Source organism: Dipodomys ordii, unplaced genomic scaffold (genome assembly GCF_000151885.1).
Source record: "Dipodomys ordii isolate 6190 unplaced genomic scaffold, Dord_2.0 Scaffold130, whole genome shotgun sequence".
Taxonomy (NCBI): domain Eukaryota; kingdom Metazoa; phylum Chordata; class Mammalia; order Rodentia; family Heteromyidae; genus Dipodomys; species Dipodomys ordii.
The window spans coordinates 4,916,987-4,942,328 of record NW_012267346.1 but is presented as its reverse complement, the minus strand read 5'-3'; the positions used below and the strand labels follow the sequence as shown (position 1 = coordinate 4,942,328).

The 25,342-nt window shown below is 40.3% G+C and overlaps 1 pseudogene; it reads right to left on the bottom strand.

Annotated features, from left to right (window-relative positions):
* Positions 1-21,182: 21,182 nt before the first annotated feature.
* On the bottom strand, positions 21,183-21,998 carry LOC105996362 (annotated as a pseudogene).
* Positions 21,999-25,342: the final 3,344 nt, after the last annotated feature.

Below are 25,342 nucleotides of genomic sequence, written 5' to 3'. Positions count from 1 at the left end.
GAGATGAAGTGTTTGACTCTTGCTTAGGTTTGATTTGTATTGTAACAGTCATCACAGTTGCTGTAAGTGGCTTTCCTCTTGCCATTCCCAATGGAGAACAGAGGCTCTGATTCCATTTTCCTGGTTTGTTTTGTTTGAATGAAAGAGTCCACTAGAAGGCCGGGTAAGGGTGAAGGAGAAAGGAGTATTTATCCTCCCCCAAACTCTTCCCCTGACCCTAGGAACACTATTGAAAACATGTGATCCAAACCTTTCTTTCTCCCTGATATTGCAAGAACAACCTAGAAAAAGATCCTCTGTCTTATGGATAAACTTGCACAGGTAGGAAGAGGGAGCTGATGAGAATACAAAACTGAGGGACTGAGAATGCAAAACTCAGGGACTAAAGTGATCAGTATGAGCTTCCATTACAAAGGAACTGGATTGCCCGCAGAATGGACACTCACAACGATGTTGGAAACACCTCCTTTCTGGAAGTCATTCCCTCCACTCACTCACAATTGTTTCATGTTCCTGAGCCTCCAGTTAGACTTTCTGCTTTACCCCTTCCTTCAGTCCGTGGCTCCCTCTCAGCCTTCAGCAGCACCAACCACTCCTGGTTAAGAACCTTTCATTTAAAGGCACACATCACACAGCAGTGCAATTTAGCTAGATCTTAAAAGCTATCTCCTTTGGGACCCTTTACTTGTCCCTGTTTGCACCATAGGATTTATCACTTTCTCTCCTCAGTCATTGTGTCATTGACCAATCATCATACCTGGTTAGGTAAACACGGGCCTCTTGAAAAAAACCAATTCTTTCCAAATCCCTTCCTCCCTTATACTGAGTGATGGCTAGAAGCAGTGCTCACTATTAGTGATTCTGATTTGGTACTTGATTCTCTTCAGCCTCGGTGTGTTTTCCCTTCAATCTGTTTACCCTTCACCTCTGCCTTTGGTCTCCAGTGCCAGCCTGTGAGGAACTATACCTGGCAGATCCTCTTCATCTCTCTCAACACAGAGGTGCTGCCTTCGTAGTTTGATATTCATATTAGGTGTTGTTTGTTTGTTTGCAGTACTGGGGATTGAACCTAGTGCTTTACACATGCTGCGCAAGTGCTGTACCACTGAGCTCAATACATATTAATGTGGGCTGACTAGCCAACTATTTTTCTAAAGCAACTTCCATGCAGAATTAGAGTGTGAGGGGTACCCTACAACTCAAACCTGGTTTCCTGAAGGAGTGCTTTCATTCATGACCAAATACCAGAGGCACAAGAAGTGTTCACATGTGAATTGTAAGTCAGTGCTCATATACTTTCCTTCCTGTCTTAGGGTTTGCTTTTTCTCTTTGAAGGGGGACATTTCTGCTTCTTATTTGACTGTCATGGAAGACATTATCTAGCCACTATAATGTGTGCCCAAAGAGCAGATAACGTAGCCCCAAGGATTGTTAGCTCCCCCTCCCCCCCATGAACTATCATTATGCGTTTCACAATGGTTGAGGTGCATTGTTACACATTTTCAGCAGCCTGCAAGAAGAGATCCTGCTGAGCAGGATACAGAAAGTGCCTGCAATTAATTGGTAGAGTTGAATTGTTAACATTCTCCCAGGGTTCCCAAGCGCAAGGCTCTTGACTGGCTTGCTAGAGAAAATAACCAGGGGGTGGGGGAGAAAGAAGAGTATGGTAGAGAGGGGAAAAAAAACTCTCATTAAAATCCCAATCAAGCCTTGTTAGCACTTTTTTTCTGACACAAGACATTTGCTTTGAGTCCAGAATGTTACACTTGTTGAATGCTATTATCATAACAAATCTCTGTTTTTCCTTAAAACCTGAAACTATTTGCTTTCCTTGGAAGATGTTTGTATGAGGTGTGCACTGGAAAGCTCAAATTGCTGGATCCCCAGGAGAGTATATGTTTGAACTGCAAGGGCCCCGATGTGCATTTCTATTCCTGCACACATAAGTGTATACACACCAGCCCACTGTGTTACAGGTATGACAACCAAGCAAAAGCTCTTATTAGAAAATGGTCCAAATTATGTCTCCTTCCTTTTTCTCTTTCTCCTTCCCTCCTTCCTACTTTTTCTTTCCTGTCCTCTTTCCTTTTTTGCTCTCTCCCTTCCTCCTTTCCTTCCTCCCTCCTTTCTTTTCTATTAGGGTGAAAAAAATAGATATTACTATCACTTGACCCATAACACAGCCTGAGAATTGGTTATTTCACAAAAGAGATCAGGTTGTATTGCCTACAGATCCTTTTCTTATGTAAATATTGCCCCAGAAAGATGCCTGCTACATTGCATGAATAGTATTTCCTGGAGCCTCCTTTCCCTCCTGCCTTGCTTTCAGGAAACTTATAGTGGCCATATCCACTTGCCATGGACTGGTATACAAGGGACAAGACTAGGTACCAGACCCATCACAAACAAGTGAGAATCTCAAGTTCTCAGCACTAGGACTTTAAAATAGGACTTAAGAGGTAGACTGAGGGAAGATAAGGATATCATAATGAACAAGGAAATGTAAGCAACACAAGCAGAGATTGAAAAGAGATGTGGAGAGACACTGCTGCCTGAGTGCCTGATAGTCCAACCAATGAACATCCTGTCTCTGGAACTGAGCTATCCAGCTGATGGCTGCATTCCTGGAGTAAGAGACTTTCTTCCACTGATGTTCCAGACCAAGAGAAAAAGCCAGGGAGAAACAAAAATCTCACTCAGAATCCTAAGAAGGGAACCCTCTCCTTGAAGAAGAACATTCCTGTGCCTCTTACATTCTTTCTGCCTCCTTCAACAGTGAATTTCTGGCAATAAAATCATCAAACTCCCCTTATTCAGAATCAAGGGTCAGTGTATTGTGGGCATCATGAAATCTGCTAACTCTAAAAGGCTATCTGCTGGCCAAGCTAAAACATACAGAGCCAGCAGGGACCACCTGTTGTGGTTGTTTGTGAAGTCTGGCAAGGAAGAATTCAGAGGCCTACCCAATGGGAAACCAGTTTCACTCTTTTCTCTGATTCCTCTAGGCACCAAGCTCCAAAGACACAAGTTCTCTTGACTTTCTTTTCTATTGCTTTGGTTCTTTATCAGTCTTATCACAATATGCATGACTTCCTGTAATGCTTGCATACAACACTTGTACTTGTGTTTCCCAACAGGTTGATGTTTAAGCTACAGGTTTTGTAGCTTAAATGCTGACACTCAGTATTTAGATTCACAGGATTCCATCTATGTGTGAATCTAGCTAGGACAAAGCTTAGCTTAGCATGAAATGCTACAAGGAAAAACAGAGGATCTTATTTTTAAGCAGAGGACACCATGACTAAAGTTAACAAAGTTTTGGAAAAGGGTATTTCAATGTCAGAATGGACCAGGGACTACAATCTAAAATTTATGTGATAAAGCCTATAAGATTGAGCCAGTCATTCAGAAGATGGAATAATACTCAGCCAATGAAAATGCATGCATACATTTTGACCCAGCAATCCTTCCCAGCAGTCAAGTCACATAGATGTTGTTGATTTTTAAGGATCCTGTCATAGGTTACCAGTCTCTTCTGGTAGCAATGTATGTGATTGGAAGTGGGAGTCAGAGGTAGTCTGGGAGTTCATCACTGCTGGTCAGGTGATGAATCAGGGAAACATACACATACACTGGAATAGTATGCAGCAGTGAGTCTATCACACAGAGACATAAGAGCACGCTCAGCAGTAAGATAGCAAAAAAGAGAATTCTTTCATTTTGTCTTCTTGTTTGTTTATTGTTTTGTTTCCAGTTTTGAGATAAGAACAGGTGGTCCTGGGATGAATAAGAGGGGCTCCTAGCCCAATTTTGAAAGCTTTAACAGATCAGCAGAAGGCACAGAAGCGAGCAAGAGTGAGAGGGTGGTTCATAAGAAGCAGAAGAAATCACTTGTCATGGAGCCTTTGGCTATAATAATACTGACACCAACTGCAGAAGGATGTAAGATATAGTACAGCCTGATACAGCATAGCAGTTACTTTGACACAAGGGGCCAGACAACATTACTGGTGTTCTGGAACCATCTTTATTAAAGAATTAATCACTGGATAAAGGGGGAGAGGGGAAGTGTGCTCTTCTTTTCAAAGCAGGCAAATGTGCACATTGAAGTAAGTATTGCCTGCAGCACTCCAACAGTAGTTGGGGATATCTCACTCTCCTGTGAAATCATTTTGATTTAACCTAAGAGCAATATAGAACTTTGAACAGATGAGATTTTAGTCTGTCAAGCTAGTTCACAGGTCTCTAGCTTTCCTTGCATTCCAGGATTATAATTCTTGTGTGTGTGACTGTAGACACTCAAGGATGATACACTTGACATGGCTCTCTCTGGAAAATGGTAGTGGTGGTGGTGGTGATGGTGGTGGTAGTGTGTGTGTGTGTGTGTGTGTGTGTGTGTGTGTAAAGATTCAGATTTGAATCAGCTTGAATCAATGCTGAGTTATCACAGTGCTAAAGCCAGGCATCTGTAATTCCAGCTTCATGAAAGGCATGGATGGCCCCAGGCAAAAAGCCCCTATCTAGAAAATAACTAAAATCAAGATGGGTTGGAGGTGTGTCTCAAGTGGTAGATTACTGCTTAGAAAATATGAAGGATTGAGTTCTAGTGTTTAAAAAAAGAGAGAGAAGGAGAAGAAAAAGACAGAAAGAAAGAGGAGGCAAAGGAGGAGGCCAAGGAAGAGGACAAGGAGGATGGAGGAAGAGAATAAGAAGAGAAAGAGAAGAAAAGGAGAAGAAATGTCAGTGCTAGATGAAATATACAAGGGCCTCCATCTCAGTGGTCTCTGGCTGGTTGCAAGAATATAGGCAGCTGTACCCCATCCAGCACTAATCCAGAATGTCTCTGTCAAGGGGTTAAAAAATAGGATTAAAAACTTCCATCTTTTAGCTTATACCTACAATCCTCACTACTCAGAAGACTAAGATCTGAGGATCACAGTTCAAAGCCAGCAAAAGCAGGAAAGTCCATGAGCCGCTTATCTCCAAGTAAACACCAAAAAGCCAGATATGGAGCCATGGCTCAAGTAAGAGAGTGCTAATCTTGAGCACAAAGGCTCAGGAACAGTGCTCAGGACCAGCACACACACACACACACACACACACACACACACACACAGAACACAACAAACTGGCTCTATTTTGAAAACCACTAAACCAGTCTAATTTTACTGAGGAAGATTTAAGTGACCTATGCAAAATCACACAAATTCTTGGTAAACCAATCTACTCTCAGGTACGTATAGAAATAAAAAACTATGAAGATTTTTGGTCCAAGGTCCAGGTTGTCCATAGGTACTGATGAGACATCTCTGATCTTTACAATCATCTTCCTTCCCCTCCCTCCAACCTGAGCTGTATGAAGCACCAGGTGGGGTCAAGCAGCAGCAAAGCCCAGAATCACACACTCAGTGTGTACTAAGTGCCATAGCTCCAAGCACTCTGCACAGGCTCTGATTGGGCCTAAGCCAGAATTACAGGAGCTATTAGAATGGGGAGGGGACATGAAGAACTTTCTTTTCATTGTTTGATGGTGTTTTGAAAAGGCAAAATGTATTCCTGCAAATTGTCCCAAGAGAACCTGTTCCACCTGCCTGGTCCCTGTACTACAAGGACAGTGAGCTGCTTTGACCTGACAAACTCCCAGAAACCTTCAGACACAAAGGGACTCAGGCAGCCTCCCTTTCCTATTGTCCTCTGCCATTGTGCAGGTTGTATTCTGAGAGAATGATGGCTCCTGACAGTTGTGGGACTTTCAATGCTTTAAACAAATGGGGGGGGGAGGGAGGGAGGAAAACTAAATAAAAGCAACAACAGGCCTGTTTACCAGAGAGAAGGCTTAATGGGCTCGCAGAGAAAGGCCAGGAAGTGTGGGCTTTCACTCTCATTTGTCAGCTTGCGAAGAAGAGCCCAGAATGAACAAAGATTCTGGCTTGCCTCCCTTGTTGGTTGTCTGCCCCTCCCTCGTTTTTATGAGGAATTTGATGATAGAAGACAAGTAAGTCATCAGGTGGGGCCCTTGCCATGGGCTACGTCCGTTATTGAGTTGAAAGTGCATTATTTAGGCATTAATAGTTCAGAGGTCAAGTCTCCCTGGCTATTTGTCATATCTAAGGCCCAGAATTCTATGGCCATCTCCACGAGAGTAACCGCTATTTCTTATTTAGAAACAATTGAATCATTACAGGAGTTGTTTTTTTTCTTTTTTTTTTTTAATAGACTGTATCCTGGTGTGTTGTTTCAAAATAGAAATGGCTTGCTTTTCAAGGATATATGATTCTGAATGCCACAAAATAATAAAATAATATTAATTATTATATAATTATACATCTAAATAATAATATGTATAATATGTACTACTAATAATAACAGGTATAAATAAAAATAATGACTGTTATTATTATTGCTGTTGTTCAGTCTGTTATCTGTTCTGTTCAACGAGATAGCACAGCCATGAGGTGACCTACCTAGGCCAATCACTCTACAGGACTTCTTGATGCAATCAAGCAATGCAGTAAATATGAGATACTCATAGTACATGGTATATTGTTTTACAATAGATTTTGCATGAAAAGTAGGAATGAGTACACACTAAAGTCATAGAGAAAATATACTATAGGAATTATGTAATCAAGCCACATAGTTGTTTGTTACCACAATGGATCTTACTGTTACTTAATTGTGTATGCTACTGTTTATATGATTAATGATGCAATAGGCTCATTAACACCAGTAACTCCACAAACACATGAGTAATGACTTATGCCTTAATGTCACCACAACTATGATACCACTAGATGAGAAGACTTTCTCCGCTTCATTGCCATCTTATGAGACACATGTGCCTGACAGGTATAAAAGACATGACTATATTTTATTTTAAAAATATTCGTAAACTACGATGTAAGTTAGTTATCAGCTTTGGGTGTTTGTTTTTTTTAAGGGGGGTAGTACTGAGGATTGAACTCAGGGCCTCTACCACTTAAGCCATGCTCCCAGTCTTTTTGTTTTTAGTTTGTTTTTCAGATCGGGTCTCACTCTTTTACCCAGGCTGGCCTTCAGACCACAATCCTACCTCCACCTTCTGAGTAGCTGGGCCACCATGACTGGCCTCTCAACTTAACTGTGGAAGTTGATAGAGGATAAATAATCATGGAAGTCTGAACAGAAGCCTGAGCTACATACAGCTCACCTGACTCTTTGAGGCACTATCAAAAAGGTGAGTGAAATCTGCAAAGTCCCTATCTGTTAAACCCACAAAGGGCCTCCTTAGCACACTGGTAGTAGCCTTAGAGGGAAAATTATCTTCCCTTTGTCTTTGATTTTTTTTATCCTGGTAGCTGAGTTGAAGGTTTTGAAAAGTTCAAGCCTGAGTACATAACATGCTGAGCTACTGCATTTTGCTGTGCTATAAAGACTTATAAACCCCTCTCCAAAATTAAGTCCATTCTTCTTTGTATCTTTCCCTCTGCTCTTTCTAACCCCCCTCCCCCACCACATACATAGGCAGAAGAATGTGGATGTGATTTTAGGGTTCCCAGATTCATCACCTAACCACTGGGGCAAAAATGCACCCTATAAAACTCTTTCATTTTTAATTGTGAAAATGGCTGATTTATTCCCAAAGAATGTTCAAAGATCCTCAGAGTGGTGCAAAGATCTGTAATTATCAACAATTGCTAAAGCAGCTTAACCCTTATGTGCAATATTATGCATACAAATGGGTGTATTTTAAGCTGGTTCACACTGTTAAACCTGAGTCTGGTGCAAGCCTTATCCCAAGGCAGTGCTCGATTATTCACAGTGGCGAACACCTTCACCGTATGTCTTCCTATGTGGTTAGCTAATTTTGTATCTTTGCATGTTTAAATAGTACTAATTAAAATGCAATTGTGTAGATAAATTATACAATATACCTAAAAGATAAAATAACCTTTTTGATTTCAAAATGTCAGTGATAGCTCCGAAAAATAAAATAAAACTGTAAATCTGAACCCAAGAGAAACCTTTCAGGATTGTCCCATGTTTAAGGAAGGGTAAGTGGGAGAAAATGAATGAGGGAGGGGGTAACAGTGTTTAAAAAGAGATGTACTCATTACCTTACTTATGTACCTATAGCCTCTCTGTACCTCGTCTTGACAATAAAAAAGAAGAAATAATAAAATACTAAGAATAAGTTCTTTTAAAAAATCAAATTTTGAACCACTTCTTAGAAAAGAACAAAACAAAAAACCCACAATTCATTTCTGGGTTTGTTATATATGGAATGTACAACACGTATACATTCCTTCATCTAAATACCATTGTGTTCAGTGGCTTCTTAGATCTTTCCAACTGTCTTACTGGTGTTGCTGAGCCATCTGGGTCTTGCCCTTCCACTAGCTGTTCATATCTACACTTCCTTTTGAAACTCACAGTGCACATTTGCATATAAAAACACACCACCCTTCCCAGAAATAGTCTTATTGACTCCTCTTCAAATGTATCTCAATAGAGCCAGCCAGCTATAATCCTAGCTACGCAGGAGGTTGAGATCTGAGGATCATGGTTCAAAGACAGCCTAGGCAGGAAAGTCTCTAAGACTCTCATCTCCAATGAATAAGCAAAAAAGTTGGAAGTGGAGCTGTGACTCAAGTGGCGGAACACTATTTTGAGGCCTGAGTTCAAGCCCCAGGACAGATACCAATAAAAGAATCTAAGTAGATTCTTAGAAATTTGGAGCTGAATAGAATTTCACACTGCCATTAGAAAGAATAATAGTATGTCATTTGCAGGGAAATGGATGACCTTAGAACAAATCATGTTAAGTGAGGTAAACCAAGCTCAGAGAGACAAATAGTATATGTTTTCTATCATATGCAGAAACTAGATCTAAAATACACTGGGACATGATAAATTATACAGGTCTCTAGACATTTATACACAGTGAGACCAAAGAAAGTATACTCTTAGGAAAGAAACAGAAAGATATAATTCCTATGTGAATCTTATTATACAAAATAATACTTATCAAGCTATGCACTTCAGGAAATGGAAATGATGTTTTTTTGTGTTTTTTTTTCTTTTTATATTGTATGTATATATGTCTTTGGGAGTGTAAGGGGAAGTACAGAAATGGAGGGACAAAGGGTGAACAAATGCAGCAATGGTATTTACTGGACAGTATGTTGAAAATGAACTATACAACTTTGTGGGTGGGGCTGGGAGGGAAAAACTGGTAGAGAATGAGAGAAGGGGTAACATTGTCCAAAAGGAAATGTACTTTTTGCCTGACTTATGTAACTGTAACCTTTTTGTTTAATAATGTTTTTTTTTACAAAAAAAGAAAAAAATTTGGAGCTGAAAGGGTCATGCAAGATTATCTATCATTCTTTTAACTTTATAAATAAGGGAAGTGACCTAACAGATTAAGTGACTGGACAGAAACAAGGTCAGAGGCCATATTTTCTGAATCCCAGCCAGTGGCCTTAGGAAAATGGGTGAAGCTTCCTGCAGGCTTAGGTATGTGTGACTGATTCACCTGAGATAGTATTTTTACTCATTAGCAATGAATGATAAGCTATGTCTTGCCCAAGATTAATTACCTACACAGTGATCTATCCAAAGATCAAATGGCACTTAGATGGTTTCTTAGTGAGGATGGGCTTACTGATGAGGAGCTAGAGTTGTTCAGGAAATGACAGGGCCTGGGGTGGGGGGAAGTGTTGGCGACTAATTCTAGTTGTAGTTGTAGTTCTCTTACCAACCAGCTATAGAATCTTAATGCTCTTGGGCCTCATCAACTAAGTGGCAGAGAGAGCAATTGCCCTGAGGTCTGTCTTAGCTCCTCCTACAGTTTAGAATTCTGGGATTATCATAGGTGCTTTCCTGGAAATCATCTTGTTTGTTGTGGGCTTTGTTTTGGTTATTTGTTGTTTGAGACAAGGCCTCACTATATAGCTCAGACTGGCCTCAAAATTTATGTTTCAGCCTCCTGAATTATATTTGTATACAACTTGGATTATATTTGTATACAACCATATCCAGGCAGCGTCCCAGCCCCTGTTTGTTTGTTTTTTTTAAATATATATACCATTGGAGCAAGGGCTCTGTAGTTCTTCCACTCCACAACCATCCAGAATTGTGTAGAATCATTTTGCCCTTTCATGAATGTTTAGTTAAGTCTTCTCAAAATTCTTGAGCGAAACATCTAGTGTACAAAAATAGATAAATAAATCCAACAAAATAAGACAGGAATCCACAGCTGCTGATCTGGTCTTGTCCCACCTCCTTCTGGAATCCTGAAGGCACATAGTTCCCCAGAATTCACCAATATCTAGCCACACTATTTCCACAGGAAGATCAGGTGCCATCTTTCCAGGCAGACGCATTACGGGTGACAGCTAGAAGGCTACATTTGGTAGTCTCCGCCACTTTTTGCAACACAAAGTCAGATGTCATTCATTTCAGATTGCTACAGCAGGGTCTCCTAATTCAAGTCTGTGGTTCTGCTTTGCAAATCACTACAACTATTAAATTGTTCCGTTTAAAAAAGAAGAATGTCCACTGCTCCCCAGGGCCTCTGGGCATGGCTACAAAATATTGCAACAGAGAAGAGTCCAGGGCAACTCTCAGTGATCCACTAGCTGCTCATTATCACACTTTCACCAGTGAGACTAAGTACATCAACAAGGAGGAACTATAAGAAACATATGATTCTTGTTCACACTTACATTGAATAGTGACAGTGCTGTTAGTAATTAGTTACCAGATCCTCAATTGCTTTGTTCTTTGGCATTAGTAATATGCCACTTGAAGTTTTACACCAAATTAACATTGCTCACATTCAACCAGTTCAAAAGCCCTTTGAAAATGTGCTATTCTTCTTTACATAAGACTATATGCCTGGCTGTAAGATGTGCCCTTGAATTGCTTGCTTCAAGCCTTAAGTTTAGAATGAATAGAGAAATGCCCTTTTACCCAGACCATCTCGATACAGAATCATACTGTCAGGACAGGGTTACCTGGAGTTTAGGGGCTTGTCCCCATTGGAAGAGGTCATTTCATTATTGATGCTAGCTTCCATGCCTGGAAAATAAGTTTATTACTATGTGTCCATGGAATCATCAGCCTAGTAAGTTACAGTGATGGAAAAAAAATCCTGAATAGGACACATCCATGATGTAATCGTGTTCCATGATCATAATTTAGAGGATACTAGGAAATTGGTTTTTTGTTTGTTGGTTTTGTGGCTCGAACTCTGGGCCTGGGTGCTGTCCCTCAGCTCTTCAGCTCAAGGCTAGTGCTCTACCACTTGAACCATAGAGCCACTTCTGGTTTTCTGGTGATTTATTGGAGATAAGAGCCTCTCCAACTTTACTACCCAGACTGGCTTTTAGGAAATAGTTTTGTAGTCAATGTTAAGCCTATTAAATTCACTTTTTTTTGGTGGGGGAGTCCGGTCATGGGGCCTGAACTCTGGCCCTGGGCGTTGTCCCTCAGCTCTTCAGCTCAAGGCTAGCACTCTACCACTTGAGCCATAGCACCACTTGCGGCTTTTTTTTCTTTTTGCTTATGTGGTGCTGAGGAATCGAACCCAGGGCCTCATGCATGCAAGGCAAGTGCTCTACAACTGATCTACCTTCCCAGCCTTTAAATTCACTTTTGACCTTTCTATTTGTAGACATTTAATGATACCTGTTGATACCTAAATAGTTTATGAAAATGATTTCTATTTTAGGCAAAAAGTGTTGTGGAATAAAGGAGACTTGTGTGGACTAGGCAGACATTCTGTTTGCACAGAATAATGTATGCACCCCAATAAAAGTGGGTGCATATCTCAAAGGAGGAGAGAATCGAAGTATGGTGATACATGCACTCAAGAGGCAGAGGAAGGAAGATTATCTCTAAAAACAAAACAAACAAAAATCCCATGTAAATCTAATTCCATCTGCAGTAGTATACTCAAATTTGCCTTCCAAAGGATCCATTATTCAATGTTTATACAATATCTAGGAATGTTTTGTCACTAGAAAATTAAACTTAAGTCTTCCTGGGCAATAACACAGCTTTATGAAGTCTGAAGTCTGTGGCTTCATTTCCAAACTCCACCTGAACCTCCCAGCTCTTAGTTCTTTTCTAAATGAAATGTGGATGCATGGATTTGTTATCTGACTGGAGAAATCACATAGAATCCTGAAGGTCTAGATTTCACTCATGTATTAAAAAGTTTAGGTGCTTTAAATGCAGAGTCTAGAATTATATTTAGTAGTTTCCTTTCCTATATTCTACTTGAATCATCTTCAATGATGCTGACTGCATTATTGTCAATATATGGAAACTCTCCTGATTCATCAGAATAAAAAGGTTCTGAGGTTCTCTCCTATTAAAGAGAAATTCTATTCTTTTGGCTATTTCTTATTGAGATGATGAAAGATGATAGTTGGATAAGATATGTGTATGTCCTTCTGTTAATCTGACAGTTTGGAGAGAGGAGGTTGTATTATGGAACGTGAAAGGAATTTAAATTCATGATCTTTTTTCTTATTATCATAACCAAATAAATTGAACAAACCCTCTCAGATACTATAAGAATGCAAACAAAGTAAGTGAGGAAATTTTACCTTCAATATTTCAAGAATAGATTCTAGATTTTACTACTTTTTTTCTATGTTGCCAAACAGAAAAGAATTACAGGATTGGTTACAAATGTTTTGTTCCTGCAAGTAATTATTTCACTTAAAACAAAACACTCAACTCTGGTTTTTTTTTTTCCTTCCACAATGTGAATTCTTCGATCTGGTGGGATAAAAGGCTTAGATGATCTCTGTCTCTACCCACAATGGCTGCATATGTTCAAGAATATATCAGTTTCATCAGCCGCCACAGAACAGGCACATATGACAATAAATCATTTTGGGAACTTCCTGAATCCCAGCCAAGTTGTAGACAATAAAAGATCGTGCTTGTAAAGTCAGCTATAAAAGTTAATTTCATACAGGTTCCCCAGCACACATGCGATGATTCAGTTCCAAACAGATGTGTGATCTTGGAACTACAATGGAAAATAGCATGAAGCATTTTCACTAACTTTCCGTATCAAGAGATCCAAGTATTTTGTGTGTTGTATAACCTTTGGTTATTAACACATTGCAGCAGGTATAAAAAATGAATTCTTCAAGCTTTTCTAATGCCTAAGATACTATTCTCTGCAGTCTAAGTATTTCTCCACATCGAAAAGATTATCCGTCAAGCCAGAAATGCCTCAGAGCAAAATAACAAAGATGACATCAGACACTTGGGGCTGCCCACTGAAAGAGTTTCTTGAAACGATAGTTTTTATGCATTTCCTTATTTCTTTCTCTTGTAGATGTCCTAGTAATAGACAACTAGCCTCTCCACTTACCCATGGCGTGGACAAAGAGCAAATCAGAAGGAAGAAGGTTGAATTAGGCTGGATAAGGCTAGTTGCATGAGTTGACTTATCATTTGTTTATCAGATGTCACAAGTTAGCAGGCCCCTGCTGGTTCACACTTTTAATCCTAGCTACTCAGGGGGCTGAGATCTGAGGATTGTGGTTTGAAGTCACTCCAAGGAGAAAAGTCCATGAGACTTATCTCCAATTAGCCAGCCAGAAGCCAGAAGTAAAGGGATAGCTCAAGTATTAGAGCACCATCTTTGAGCAGGAAAAGCCAAGTGAGAGTGTGAGTCCTCCAGGCCAAGTCTCAGTATCAGAGGAAAAAAAAAAAAGAGAAAATTATACTTTGTCCTTAGTCATGAAGGTCACATTAAGCTCTTTTCTGACCCTACCAAAGTCCATTGTTAATCTTTCCTTGGATTTTAGACTAAACCTGTTCTTTTCATTTTAAACAGCAGTCACATGCTCACTGAATTTTTGTAACTTCAGCCATTCCCTATGAGTTAGCGGAGCTTCCTCTTAAAAGTTCTCTGGAACTGATTTGCAAAAAAAATTATGAACAGTCCTTCCCTTTATCTTTTTGTTGGAATGGGTATTTTCAAAATGTGGTGAAGGTAGATGGTCCCCTGCTGAGCTAAAGAGTAGAGAGCTCAATTGGTAGCCCAGACACTGTAGGACAATTAAATGCCCAGGGCTGAATGAGAACATCATTAACACATTAATCATATATCTGAAATTAATTAAGGCCAGCCTAGGGATTAAGGAGCTTCAGGCCAAAAGAGAGAGAGAAAAAAGAATGATAATGTTATATAGTAGACATTTATATCATCATGTCCTATACCAGCATAATCTCCAAAATGATGACTGATACTTTCCATTCATCATCTTATGAATATCAATCAGCCTCTTATTTTAAGGAAACAGAAAGCTAGAGTTTAGAGCAAAAGTCCACTGCTAAAAAGATTGTTCCTCAGACTATACAAAGGTGGTGGAACTTAAAGCCAAAGACTAACAGGGTATGGTAGCCCACACCTATAGTCCCAGCTCCTTAGAAAATGAAAGGCAGAAAATGAACGGCCTGAGGCTGGCTTGAGCAAAAGTAGGAGTTTGAAAGTTTAAAAGTTTGAAAGTTTAAAAACTAAAAACATAAAAGGAGGTATGGCTCAAGTGGCAGATCACTTGTGTTAGGATCTGTGTTCAAAACCAGAGTACCACCATTGAAAAAAAAAGAACAACAACAACTTAGTCCAGGAGTTCAGTCACTGGGCAGGGAGGCTTTGAAGGAGGCATTAGGACCCCAGCCCATCCTTTCTTTTCTTTTACTTCCTGGCAGGCATGTGGCAAGTGGCCCCATTGGTCACTGGCTCCCACCATAGAGCACTGTGTTGCCACAGGCCCAGAGCTCTGTAATTAAGCAATCATGGACAGAACCATTTGAAACTGTGAGGCAAAATATGCCCTCTAATAATTATTTATCTATGGTACTTTATCAAAGCAGAAGAAACTTGACCAGTATCATAAATAAATACATGATAAAAAAATTTTTCATATATATTTTTATTGTAAAGATACTGTACAGAGGGGTTACAATTACATGAGTAAGGTAATGAGTATATGTCCTATTGAGCATTGTTACCCCTGCCTTTGATTTTCCCCTACTATCCCTTCCCTCTCCACCTCCCAGCTTCTTCCTCTCCCCTTCCCCCACCCCCACCCCCACCATGATAAAATCTTATTTACCAAAGTCTGGGGGCCAGGAAGTCCAAGATCCCAGTGCCAGATGATGCAATATCTAGGGAAGGCTCACTCTCTGCTTCCAAGATGCCACCTTCTTTACTGAGTTCTCACACAGCAGAAGAAAAAGTGACAAGGGACAAACTTGTTTCATCCAAAGCTCCTTATTAAAAAAAAAAAAACTAATCTATCTGTGTACATAACTAGAGCCTCCCCCACCCCCATAAACTAATCACCTCCCAACAGCAATCTCTTTTTATATAGCACTTGGGGATTTTAGATCCAACATTGAATGTTTGGAGGGACACATAACATTCATTCAAATCATAGCCACAACAACCTTGCAAAGTACAAGGGGATAAAAAGGCCATGATCTAAGAGGCATGACCTTGAAATCATAGTAGACTAAGAATCATAACACAGCTTCAGAGCATCGCTCACACTGTATCCAGAGACCGCATGCCCTGAAGATGTCCACACAGAAGACACCAGAAACAAGACTCTTCTGTCAGTTCAGTCACTGACCAGCTATGGCCTTAGCACGACACTTGAACTCTTGGACTTCCCCTTTCTCCTCCTGAAAAGTAAGGAAGGCAGATTAGAGGGTGATCCCTAAGATCCATTTCCAAATTGACCTGTTACATAAGTCCTCTAGGGAGAGGTGATAGAGAAGACTCATCTTTACTGGCAAAAGGCATAGGAGATGGGCTTTGGAAACTTTAGCCAAGCTTATCACAAGCATATTTTAAAGAAATGTGTGTGAATTGAGTCATGGGATGAGTGAGCTCAAAGCCCAAGAACATGTATGTCCTTGTGCTACAGTAAGAGACAGAACCCACCAGCCTTAGTCAGAGAGCAGACAGCAGAATAATGAGTTACAGTAGCATGGTCAAACTCACTAGCCTCTATAGATCTGTCAGCTGGCCTTTCCTGGAATTAGTTCTCAGATTAATGGTTAATGTTCTCAGAACCAAGTGCATGTGGTTTGGCTTTACCAAGAAGAACCAAAAACCAAGTGCCTGGACTGTGGCCAGCCTTACATTTGCCTAAGAAGTCAAATCTATCAAGATGGCTCTCTAGATTCCCACAACTTCCAGGCTTGACTGTCTGGACTAGTGCCACGAATAGGAACAGATCTCCCTATCTTGACTATTGCTAATATTTTCCCCACCCTCCTTCTCTGCTTCCCACATTTTGCAATTCAGAACACAGCAGGTCTCTGCAAGTAGGCTGTGAGTGAGTATTGAAGATCTCAACCCATTTCAGCTATTGTGTTTGGCATTCCAAAGACTATAGGCCTGGACTGATGTGCAGAACTACAATGAGCATGATGACTTTGCCTGGCAACTCCATGAAAACCACAGACCTGGGCTTACAATAATGAGAACATCTATACAGCTTCTAGCAATCTCTTGATCGTCGTCTGTTGTCATCAGAACAGACTAATTTACAAGATCGTAGAGTTAATTCTATTTAATTTTACTTAGTCAGATCTTTGGAGTCAAAGAGAGCCTTCTATAAGGTAGTTCCTAGAAGGTGAGGCTGTAAAGGAATTATTCTTTATATATTCCAGTCTTTGAACCACATCTCTTCCCAATCACAGAGGGGCTCTTATGACAGCTTCTAAACCAAAGCTAGGTAATTTCAACAGCCTCTCTCTCCCCTTGGTAATGCAAGTGTCTTGAGCATCCCATAGTGCAAGCTGGTGCCATAGGACTTTAGAAAGGAGTTTCTCATGTCCCAGAGGAAGAACTTGACACACAGAAAAGATGAGCTATGCCTAGGCTATGTTTGGCCAGAAACATACACCTGGCTTTTCTCCCTCATCAGCTCCAGGTGAGATCCTTAAGAACCAGCCAAAGCAAGAGCTATTTATACTGATTATGGAGTTCTATGATCTTGGTGTTATGATGGATATTCTGTAGATAACATAATAATATCTTCAGATGCTCTCCAAAGAAGTGAACCTCAATAACAGCCAATCACTTTTCAAATTGTCATCTAGATCCAAGATTTCTACAAGCTGCCTTGTCACTGAGAAAGAAGGAAACAGTCACAATCGGGTACTATTATCCAGAAATCTTCCATGGTATTCACTACCACTGGCCAGAAATATTTAAACTTATTTGCCGAAATAATTAACTAAGTCTTATACCTTGGGAAAGAAAATGAACCTTGAAGACATCTCTAAAGAAGATTCAAAATGTTTTGGAGGATTGTTATATCAAAAGGCACTTTTTTTTTTTACAGTCCCAATCCAACCAATACATTAGTTTTATAGTTTTGTACAATTAATAGTTGATCAGCAAAATGCCCATGACGAACTGCTAGGTTATTCAAAGTTGTTTAAAAGTAAACTGATGTGGGCTGGAAAGGTGGCTCAATGGTAGAGTGCTTGCTTTGCATGCATGAGGCCCTGGTTCAATTGCTCAGCACAACATAAGCAGAAAAAGCCAGAAGTGGCACTGTGGCTCAAGTGGTAGAGCCCTAGCCTTGAGTTGAAGAGCTGAGGGACAGTGCCCAGACCCAGAGTTCAGACCTCACAACTGACAAAAAAAAAAAAACTGATGCATGGAAGGGGTAACATTGTCCAAGAACAAAGGTACTCTTTACCTGACTTATGTAACTCTTTGTATATCACCTTTATAATAACAATTAAAAATTTTAAATTAAAAAAGTGAATAGACAATTTGAATAGAAACAGTAATAATTACAGGATAATCTAACATCTGTATCACATGTGAAAGTTGACCAAGACCTGTTACATGTAACACATTTTACAACCGAAATGCCACTAAATCGACTTTATTATTCTCAGTTCACAGATCTGCGACTCTGGCTAACAGTGGTCATAGATGGGACTCCTAGCCTTGTCTTCTGAATTAAAGTCTAAATCTCTTTTCATTCCACCCAAAACAAATCTCAGTAGTATCTGGTCTATTACAGTATATCTAGGAAAATCCTAAATTAATAATTAAAAAAAAAAGATTCCGTGCTTCTGAAACTGAACATCCACCTTTTTAATGGGTGAACCATCACAATACAACTCAAGAAGCTTAAGGAATGAACAGAGAGCATCTGTCAGTCTTCCTTACACTGTGAGACTCTGCACGATGCTGTGCTCATCTTATACTGTGCCCAGCAGCCAACAGGAATTATTGCAGACCTCTGGAGCTGAAATCTTTTGGCCCTCCCATAGTTCACCTTTGTCTTTCTAGAGATTTCATTATCTAATTTCATCTCCAACTCTAATATACCTCCAGGGGAGGAGACTTAAATTCTGAGTATAGCTCTGTTGATTGATAATACCTATAAGATTACAAGTGGTTTACAGTGTTCAGAAGCCAGGCACTGTTGACTCATGACTATAATCCTAGCTCCTCAGGAGGCTGAGTTCTGAAGCTGGCAGTTGGAAGCCAGCCTGGGCAGGAAATTCCATGAGACACTTACCTCCAATTAAACAAGAAAAAGCCAGGAAAAGAGTGGTGGCTCAAGTGGTAGAGTGTCAGCCTTGAGTGAAAAAGCCAAGGGACAGCACCTAGGCTCTGAGTTCAAGCCTCAGTATTGGCACAAACACACACACACACACACACACACACACACACACACACACACACACACACACACGTTCAGAGGTCTTCTCTGTTCCCTGACACCTCCTTGCAAAACACCACATCATTTCTCTGACCACCAAGGAATGCCAATTAGATCTATGCTATTACAGTCTAGCAGGGGAAATTTAGGTATAGATTAGTGAACAGAGATATTTTAACTGCAATTGGTGGTTAATTGTTGTGCTCCTCAATTAGAATTGTAATATCTTTGTGCAGCCCTTGTTTTCTCTTTGGACAGTATCTGTCAAGTAATCCATCAGTTATATGAGAGTTTATTAGAAGGGGAGGTAGGTGAGATACAAGAAAGAGGGAACAAAAGACCAAAAGAAGGATGAGCTAGTGCTTATCCTTAAAGCCTGCCTCCAGGCATGAATGGGCTTCAGTGGATTTGCTTTTAAAACCAGTATCATCACGACAGCTCTTTCCTGAGGACTTTCTACCACTCTTCCTTGCACAAGTCTGCATAACCAGCTTAGAAGCAAATATCTCCTTCTATATTATAAACAAGAGCCAGAAGCCAGGTAGCCTTGGGACTGCAGCCTTGGAGAAGACTTTCCTGAAAATCCACTCTTCCTGCCCTGTCTCTGAGCTGGGCCCTGGAACCAAAGCTTGGCAGGAGCTTTCTACCCTTGTCTTTGTTTTGGCCAACCCACAAAGCCAAGTCTCCTTCTTCCAGGAACCATATGTGTTCCTTTTCATGTCTCCAACCTTCCTCAGGTGGATTCTGTTTCCAGTTTACAATGGACCTCTCTCTGTCTCAGACATTCTCAGCTTCTTCACATAGCTTCTAAGCGGCTTGAGGTATGATGTTCTGCAGCTCTTCAGACACCTGTTGCTTGTTCTCAGCTCCTGATTCTCCAATTCCGCAAGGTCAAGACCACTGACAGATGTATTAATTACAGAAAGAAGGAAATTTGTCCTTTGCAGTCAGTTGCCTGAATCATGTTTAACAGCTCCTCGGAATGGCTTGGGCACTGCCCTGTGTTTAGATCTTAAAAAAAAAAATCAAAGAGTTGCTTTCTTTAGTTACTCAGACTGTTCCCTAGTTGAGACTATTCAAGGTTAATCATAGGGAAATGACCTAGGAGGTTCATTCCATTTGCTTAGGGGTATAATGCTAGTTCTTTCTTCTAGAAAAGAAGGCAGAGAGAGCTGGAGGAGGGGAGAAATTTCATCAAGCAGCTTATGCAAACCAGTCTGTACAATATTGCACAATTGGTCTGCTTGACCAGTATGACTTCTTTTATTCTGGGGAGCAGTGCTACCATGGAGTCTATCACTGGTGGTATGCTTTTCTATTTTCCACAAGAGAAAACTAAGAATCAGTAATAGGGTGATGGTCATACAGTTAACACACAGTAGAGTGCATACTCCAAATCACGAAAATCTGATTGTTGGCACAAATCTTACAGACTTCTGTCTCCTACCTACTCATGCTGGTGCACTTCTTAATCTTTGCACTATCATATCACCCTTAAAAGGATACCTAGGAATTTTTCCTGATCTTCTACTTTTCTGCTCTATTGGATTTATAGAAAAGGAGCATTTTCATACAAAAAATAAAATGTAAATGGCTAGCCTGTGAAAGTAAAAAAAACATTTTTCAAGGAAACTTACAGATATTATAAATGAGAACCATAATGTCAAGCATTAATATTAGGCCCTTACATAGTTAGAAATAAAAGCTGGCTCATCTCAAGATATGCTTTGCAATTGACTCAACTTAAAGGGTGAGCTTTTGGAGAAATTGTATCTATAGATCATTTCAAAGGTACAAATATATAGTCTATATTTTTTGGCACCCAAACTCTCATTTATTCTGCACTGTCCCATTTATAATTCTTATGGAACATCTATGAAATACTTAAGATACAGATGAGTAAGTAGAAACTGAAAAAGGAATCTCAATAGAGAAAATGTATTTAATAAATTAAAGCAAATATCAAAAAGCTGGGGAGAGCTGTGACAGGAAGAAAAGATATAACCAGAGTCTGGAAACACCTACGTAGCTACTCTTCTGAGTCATATTCTTCTCAAATCCCAGTGACCACTGAATATGCACATATACATACCAAGAAAGGTTAGAGAAAGTACAAATGTGTGCTTTGTACTATTTAAACAGCAAATTTTTAACAGATCCACTAGAATATAGAATGCCTGAGAAAAACCCTTAATAAAAACATGGTCACTCAATTCAAATCAATACTAGCTCAGTATACAAAATTTGATTGGCAGTGTTTCAAGTTTCTATGAGCAATATCTTAGTACCTGTGTCATTTTGCAAACTCCTCTTAAAATTCAGTGCAATACCAAATGCCTATCCTTACAGCGATATGGTCTTAAATCAGGCCACTTCCAGAGAGTCCAGTTCCTGTAGACCATTGGAACTCTATGAATGTATTTGAGTAAAGAGAACAGTCATACAGCTCTGCTGAGGTCATCATAAACATGAGCACTCATCATTTAGTTCTGAAGCTTCAGCTATGTGAGCAGCAGGATGACCTTCAGCATCTTCATTATTGTACGCAGTGAAGAGCTCAGTGACTTTCTGATATGAGTCATCCAATTCTTCTGTATTCGTAGGTAGCCTAGTTCCCAAAGATCCACAGTATGTTTCCTCATCAAAGTCACTTTCATCAGCATCAGCATCATCAACATCTGAAAGATTACAGTGTGTGGTAACGTCATCACTGGCCACAGAGTATGGTCCAAGGAAGATATGTCTGCCTTATCAGTAAATAATGCCATTTTCGCTCCAAAGCTTCCTTGGGTTTCCATGCCTCAGGACCAATAGAGCAGCCCTCAGGATTAGTCCCATTCATATTTTCAGTCAATGGTAGAGAAACTTATGCATCACGGATTTTGATTGTTTCAAAATCACCTTTAATTAGAACATTTGAAGAGTTTGTGTCTTCGTGCAATCATTTCTTTTCTGGGTGCAGGTACTTTAGTTATCTTGCCATCTTTAAAGAAACTTTTAAAAAAATGACAGCTTCTGGGAAAGGATCTCTGCTGCCTTTATTTAATTCTTCTAATAAATCATTTAGAGACTTTTCACCTCTGTACTCATAGTAAGGCACCGATTATTGTCACTGACTTTATTAAAATATGATAGCCTAAAATATTTGGATGATGATGGCTTTTTCAAAATCTTAGCTTCATCAGTTAGTCTCTTCAGATACATAGTTTGATAATGACCATTACATATAAGATTTCTCCCTTTTCCCCCCTCTTGTGTGTGTATGCATATGCACATAGTGTATTCCAGTCCTAAGGCTTGAACTCAGGGCTTGGATGCTCCTGAGCTTTAGTACTCAAGGCTAGCACTCTACTGCTCAAGTCATAGCTCTATCAATGGCTTTTTTTGGTGGTTAATTAAAGATAAGAGTCTCACAGACTTTCCTACCCAGGCTGGCTTTGAACCTGATCCTCAGATCTCAGCCTCCTGAGTAGCTAGGATTACAGTCATGAAACATCAGCACCCAGCTTATTAACTACTTTTAAATGGAAAAAGTAGCTTCATTACAATACTGACTTTGAAAGAAAATCCACAAAAAGAAAGTAGTGAGACTCTACATTTGGGGAGATATCCTCAAAGAAGAGTCTAATGGAGCCCTACTGGAAGATGGTGTTTCTAGTATGGAGCTCCTTCTATATCTCCTCTCCGGGCTTTGTGCTCTGATGGCTTGATTGCATGTGGATGTGCTACCCTGACTGTTTTCATTGGTCAGGCATCCAGGACATTGTGGGAAGAAGCATTTGAACAAGAACCCCAAGGCACTATGGGAACAACAAATGACATGATGAGACACATGTTATCTGTCCCATGTTATATATCTATCACTTTTTAATTTCTATAAATCTAACAGTTCCCCTTTCTTCTCTCAATTGTAGTTGGCACTGAGATATATATTATCCACCCCTCAAGAGGTTTAGGCTCTAACCATAAAGATCAGATAGGCATAAAAATATCACAAAACAGGGCTGGGAAGGTGGCTCAGTGGTAGAGCGCTTGCCTTGCATGCTCAAGGCCCTGGGTTCGATTCCTCAGCACCACATAAGCAAAAAGAAAAAAGCTGGAAGTGGCTCTGTGGCTCAAGTGGTAGAGCGCTAGCCTTGAGCTGAAGAGCTGAGGGACAGTGCCCAGGCCCAGAGTTCAGGCCCCACGACCGGACCAAAAAAAAAAAAATCACAAAACAGTTCTGCACATTCATTATTAGGTTCCACACAGGTGGCATCATTGGCAAGTATGTAACCATGTTTCTTTAACTCCATCTGTAGGAGCGTTCCAGGCTCAAGAGGTATTCCCATTGAAACAAAATTTTGTGATGTTTGAATCTGTTTTCCCTTTCCCAATTCACTTATTTATCACGTTATCTCAGATTTTCCTGTTATGAGATGATCCCATTGTGACTATTAATGTCCTCATTCTTCCATGGGTTTGTAATTTGGGCTTCCTTCCCCTCTCTAGTCCTAGAGTTCCCAGAAGTGGACCCGGATGATAGCATACTTAGTTTTTTTTAGTTTTTTTTTGGGGGGGTCTGGTTGTGGGGCCTGATCTCTAGGCCTGGGCGCTGCCCCTCAGCTCTTCAGCTCAAGGCTAGCGCTCTACCACTTGAGCCACAGTGCCACTTCTGGTTTTTTTCTTTTTTTGCTTATGTGGTGCTGAGGAATCAAACCAGGGCCTCGAGCATGCAAGGCAAGCGCTCTACCACTGAACCACCTTCCTAGCCCGTAGCACACTTAGTTTTGATGTTAGAGCAAATTTCTCAGAGCTCTGTTCCTGCAACCCAAATAGCAAACCTTCATGTTATATTGGCCTTCGTGTACCTTATGCTAACTGACTGCTTTCTTTACAGAAACCATAGAAAATTGACCATGAAAGTAGCCAGGATGTCCAGATCCAAATCTAGGGAAGAAAAATATAAGCAACCTTGAAGAAAATCAGGATGCAGACTTATGAATTGAAGAATACAGATTGATCTCCTTATATGTCATTAGCAAGGGAGTCTACAATTGGTCTTTAATCAATTATGTCATTGTTCACTAAATGGGAGGGTTGTATCTGTCCACAGTATTGGCCAACATTAAATAACACACACACACACACACACACACACTGACACACACACACAGTAGTGTTTCGTCAACCACTTTGGGTTAATTATGTCTCCAAACTAGTTATGTGGGGAAGTGGAGAAATTTCCAGATTTATATGGATTTGAGAGCACTTCCCACCTAACTAAGTGGGGAACCATATGTGATACAGAGAAAAGAGAAGCTTATTTCATGTTAAAGGAGCTGCTCAGTTACTTGCTACAAGTCTACTTTATCGAGTGACAGTCTGTTGCTGTGAAAATGGAACAGCAAGGCAGGGCTTTTCTGTACATTGCTGATAAAGGAAAGTGCCTAGCACACCATTTGCCACACAGCAACGAATCACTAGTTGCTAACTCAATCAGAAGTGGACATTTAAAGAATGGAAATAAGAGCCCAGCGTCATGTGGAGAAAAGAGCTGCTAGTCTAAGATATGAGAAGACAAAGAAAATGATTCTATCTTCTCTGACCAAGGAGGATTTCCGAAAACTTGCAAAGACGCAGCATGAAGTGATGGAAAATGTGTCGGAGAGCTTTCAGACTGGAGGGGATCTCCAAGGACATGAACTTGGGAAAGAAAAATAGCCATTCCCTGGGTGTTCCTAGAGTGGACAACAGAGCAGGCTCATCAGACAGAGGTGCTAGGGAGATGGTGGGATGATTTTCAGCTGCCAGTGAAGATGACTCTCAGTTATCAGGGTCAAGGAGAATTGTGAGAAAACATAAATAGATAAAGACAGTGAAACAAGAGCCTGAGTAAACTGCATTTTTAAAAGAAAAAAAGCAGTCTATGATTCTATATACCTGTAATTTGCCAAATTATTAGAGGATTGGCCCAGAGCCTTCCATATGTTATGGTAAATCACTTGGGAGGCCAACTAAGCATTTGTGGCATTTCAGAGATGCCAGCTTTGGTAAGGAGTTTCGAGTCTGCTAGGGCCAGTAACCTACATTGAGCGAGGAGAGAAATGAAGTGTAGTTCCAAGGGCACAGATGGTGGAGCTGTGGGAGCCCCTGTGTCTTGTCTCTTCTCCAATAGTGCACCTGCAGTACCTGCGCAGACACATACTCCAGATACTGCTCCCTGAGTCCTTGTGGTGAGCCCGGGCTGACCCTTGATTTGTAGATGCTAAAGCTTTTTTTTTTTTCTCCTAACACTAGGGGCATCTGAGTTCACCAACTCTGTCCTAACTTACACACAGCAGTTTGATCATAGCAGTTTGATCATAGCAGCCACCCCAGCTGGTAGGTAAGGAGGCTGCAGAATGGAACAATGATCACTGCCAAGGAACTCAAGAGTTCCTGAGAGTTAGAAAGAAAAAGAAGGAGAAGGAGAGGGAGAAGGAGAAGGAGAAGAAGGAGAAAGAGACAGAGAAGGAGAAGGAGAAGAAGAAGAAGAGGAGGAGGAAGAAGAAGAAGAAGAAGAAGAAGAAGAAGAAGAAGAAGAAGAAGAAGAAGAAGAAGAAGAAGAAGAAGAAGAAGAAGAAGAAGAAGAAGAAGAA